At 63.8% G+C, this 5,097-nt stretch overlaps 1 long non-coding RNA gene across 1 annotated transcript; it reads right to left on the bottom strand.

The window, feature by feature from the left end:
- Positions 1–2,689: 2,689 nt before the first annotated feature.
- On the bottom strand, positions 2,690–4,392 carry LOC125091095 (uncharacterized). The gene is made up of 3 exons (XR_007124582.1): positions 4,320–4,392; positions 4,122–4,166; positions 2,690–2,717 (listed from the first exon to the last, which is right to left on the bottom strand). It is a non-coding gene; the product is annotated as an uncharacterized LOC125091095 (long non-coding RNA).
- Between the last annotated feature and the right edge of the window lie 705 nt (positions 4,393–5,097).

Raw genomic sequence — 5,097 nt, 5'->3', positions numbered from 1 at the left:
ACTGCAGGCACCAACACTCTTGTTACCACCACAGACACCACCACTCCTGCTACCACTCCAGGTACCACCACTGCCACAGACAGCACCACCGCTACAGACACCACCTCCCCTGCTACCACTGCAGGCTCCACGACCACTGCAGACACCACCTCCCCTGCTAACACTGCAGGCACCACCACTCTTGTTACCACCACAGACACCACCACCCCTGCTACCACTCCAGGTACCACCACTGCCACAGACAGCACCACCGCTACAGACACCACCGCCCCTGCTACCACTGCAGGCACCACGACCACCGTAGACACCACCACCCCGGCAACCACTGCAGGTACCACCACTGACACAGACACCACCTCCCCTGCAGACAACACCTACCCTACTAGCACTGCAGGCACCACCACCACTGTAGATGCCACCACCCGTGCTACGACAGCAGGCACCAACGCCGCTGCAGACACCACCTCCCCTGCAGACACCACATCCCCTGCTACCACTTCTGGCACCAACACCGCCGCAGACACCACCTCCCCTGCTACCACTCCAGGCACTACCACCTCTGCAGACACCAACACCCCGGATACGACTGCAGGCACCACAATCACTGCAGACAACACAACCCCTGCTACCACTGCAGGCACCACGACCACTGCAGACACCACCACCCCTGCTACCACTGCAGGCACCACGACCACCGCAGACACCACCACACCGGGTACCACTCCAGGCACCACCACCCCGGCTACGACTCCAGGCACCACCACCGCCACAGTCACCAGCACCCCGGCTACGACTCCAGGCACCACCACCGCCACAGTCACCACCACCCCGGCTACAACTCCAGGCACCACTACCGTGGCCAACACCACCCCGGCTACGACTCCAGGCACCACCACCACCACAGTCACCACCACCCTTGTTACCACTACAGGCACCAAAACTGCTGCAGACACCACCTCCCCTGCTACCACTGTAGGCACCACCACTCTTGTTACCACCACAGACACCACCACCCCTGCTACCACTCCAGGTACCACCACTGCCACAGACACCACCACCGCTGCAGACACCACCTCCCCTGCTACCACTGCAGACACCACCACCCCTGCTACAACGGCAGGCACGACCACCGCTGCAGACACCACCTCCCCTGCTACCACTGCAGGCACCACCGCCACCGCAGACACCACCACCCCTGCTACGACGGCAGGCATGACCACCGCGGCAGACACCACCTCCCCTGCAGACACCACCTCCCCTGCAGACACCACCTCCCCTGCTACCACTCCTGACACCACCACTGCCACAGACACCACCACACCGGATACAACTGCAGGCACCACAACCACTGCAGACACCACCACCCCTGCAACCACTGCAGGCACCACGACCACTGCAGACACTACCACCCCGGCTACGACTCCAGGCACCACCACCTCCACAGTCACCACCACCCCGGCTACAACTCCAGGCACCACCACCTCCACAGTCACCACCACCCCGGCTACAACTCCAGGCACCACCACCGACACAGTCACCACCACCCTTGTTACCACTCCAGGTACCACCACTGCCACAGACACCACCACCGCTGCAGACACCACCTCCCCTGCTACCACTGCAGGCACCACGACCACCGCGGACACCACCACCCAGGCTACCACTGCAGGCTCCACGACCACTGCAGACACCACCACCCCCGCTACGACGGCAGGCACAACCACCGCCGCAGACACCACCTCCCCTGCTACCACTCCAGGCACTACCACCTCTGCAGACACCAACACCCCGGATACGACTGCAGGCACCACAATCACTGCAGACACCACAACCCCTGCTACCACTGCAGGCACCACGACCACTGCAGACACCACCACCCCTGCTACCACTGCAAGCACCACGACCACCGCAGACACCACCACACCGGGTACCACTCCAGGCACCACCACCCCGGCTACGACTCCAGGCACCACCACCGCCACAGTCACCAGCACCCCGGCTATGACTCCAGGCACCACCACCGCCACAGTCACCACCACCCCGGCTACAACTCCAGGCACCACTACCGTGGCCACCACCACCCCGGTTACGACTCCAGGCACCACCACCACCACAGACACCACCACCCTTGTTACCACTACAGGCACCACCACCGCTGCAGACACCACCTCCCCTGCTACCACTGTAGGCACCACCACTCTTGTTACCACCACAGACACCACCACCCCTGCTACCACTCCAGGTACCACCACTGCCACAGACACCACCACCGCTACAGACACCACCTCCCCTGCTACCACTGCAGGCACCACCGCCACCGCAGACACCACCACCCCTGCTACCACTACAGGTACCACCACTGCCGCAGACACCACCTCCCCTGCAGATAACACCTCCCCTGCTACCACTGCAGGCACCACCACTCTTGTTACCACCACAGACACCACCACCCCTGCTACCACTCCAGGTACCACCACTGCCACAGACACCACCACCACTGCAGACACCACCTCCCCTGCTACCACTGCAGGCTCCACGACCACTGCAGACACCACCACCCCTGCTACGACGGCAGGAACGACCACCGCTGCAGACACCACCTCCCCTGCTACCACTGCAGGCACCACCACTCTTGTTACCACCACAGTCACCACCTCCTCTGCTACCACTCCAGGTACCACCACTGCCACAGACACCACCACCGCTACAGACACCACCTCCTCTCCTACCACTGCAGGCACCACGACCACCGCGGACACCACCACCCCGGTGACCACGGCAGGCTCCACGGGCACTGCAGACACCACCTCCCCTGCTACGACGGCAGGCACCACCGCCACCGCAGACACCACCACCCCTGCTACGATGGCAGGCATGACCACCATTGCAGACACCACCTCCCCTGCAGACACCACCACCTCTGCTACCACTCCAGGTACCACCACTGCCACAGACAGCACCACGGCTACAGACAACACCTCCCCTGCTACCACCTCTGGCACCACGACCACCGCGGACACCACCACCCCGGCTACCACTGCAGGCTCCACGGCCACTGCAGACACCACCACCCCTGCTACGACAGCAGGCACGACCACCGCTGCAGACACCACCTCCCCTGCTACCACTGCAGGCACCACCACCGCCGCAGACGCCACCACCCCTGCGACGACAGCAGGAAACACCACCGCTACAGACAACACCTCCCCTGCTACCACTGCAGGCACCACCGCCACCGCAGACACCACCACCACTGCTACCACTCCAGGTACCACCACTACCGCAGACCCCACCTCCCCTGCAGACAACACCTCCCCTGCTACCACTGCAGGCTCCACGACCACTGCAGACACCATCACCCCTGCTACGACGGCAGGCACGACCACCGCTGTAGACACCACTTCCCCTGCTACCACTGCAGGCACCACCGCCACCGCAGATACCACCACCCCTGCTACGACGGCAGGCATGACCACCGCTGCAGACACCACCTCCCCTGCAGACACCACCTCCCCTGGTACCACTGCAGGCACCACCACCGCCACAGTCACCACCACTCTTGTTACCACCACAGACACCACCACCCCTGCGACCACTCCAGGTACCACCACTGCCACAGACACCACCACCGCTGCAGACACCACCTCCCCTGCTACCACTGCAGGCTCCACGACCACTGCAGACACCACCACCCCTGCTACGACGGCAGGAACGACCACCGCTGCAGACACCACCTCCCCTGCTACCAATGCAGGCACCACCACTCTTGTTACCACCACAGTCACCACCTCCTCTGCTACCACTCCAGGTACCACCACTGCCACAGACACCACAACCGCTACAGACACCACCTCCCCTGCTACCACTGCAGGCACCACCGCCACCGCAGACACCACATCCCCTGCTACCACTAGAGGTACCACCACTGCCGCAGACACCACCTCCCCTGCAGATAACACCTCCCCTGCTACCACTGCAGGCACCTCCACTCTTGTTACCACCACAGACACCACCACCCCTGCTACCACTCCAGGTACCACCACTGCCACAGACACCACCACTGCTGCAGACACCACCTCCCCTGCTACCACTGCAGGCTCCACGACCACCGCAGACACCACCACCCCTGCTACCACTCCAGGTACCACCACTGCCGCAGACACCACCTCCCCTGCAGACACCACCTCCCCTGCTACCACTCCTGACACCACCACCGCCACAGACACCACCACCCTGGATACGACTGCAGGCACCACCTCCCCTGCAGACACCACCACCCCTGCAACCACTGCAGGCACCACGACCACTGCAGACACTACCACCCCGGCTACGACTCCAGGCACCACCACCTCCACAGTCACCACCACCCCGGCTACAACTCCAGGCACCACCACCTCCACAGTCACCACCACCCCGGCTACAACTCCAGGCACCACCACCGCCACAGTCACCACCACCCTTGTTACCACTCCAGGTACCACCACTGCCACAGACACCACCACCGCTGCAGACACCACCTCCCCTGCTACCACTGCAGGCACCACGACCACCGCGGACACCACCACCCCGGCTACCACTGCAGGCTCCACGACCACTGCAGACACCACCACCCCTGCTACGACGGCAGGTACGACCACCGCTGCAGACACCACCTCCCCTGCTACGACGGCAGGCAGCACCGCCACCGCAGACACCACCACCCCTGCTACGACGGCAGGTACGACCACCGCTGCAGACACCACCTCCCATGCTACGACGGCAGGCATCACCGCCACCACAGACACCACCAACCCTGCTACGACGGCAGGCATGACCACCGCTGCAGACACCACCTCCCCTGCTACCACTGCAGGCACCACCACTCTTGTTACCACCACAGTCACCACCTCCTCTGCTACCACTCCAGGTACCACCACTGCCACAGACACCACCACCGCTACAGACACCACCTCCCCTCCTACCACTGCAGGCACCACGACCACCGCGGACACCACCACCCCGGTGACCACTGCAGGCTCCACGGGCACTGCAGACACCACCTCCCCTGCTACGACGGCAGGCACCACCGCCACCGCAGACACCACCACCCCTGCTACG

Source organism: Lutra lutra, chromosome 18, assembly GCF_902655055.1.
Source record: "Lutra lutra chromosome 18, mLutLut1.2, whole genome shotgun sequence".
NCBI classification, from domain to species: Eukaryota; Metazoa; Chordata; class Mammalia; order Carnivora; family Mustelidae; genus Lutra; species Lutra lutra.
This window is presented reverse-complemented; position numbering and strand designations above follow the sequence as displayed.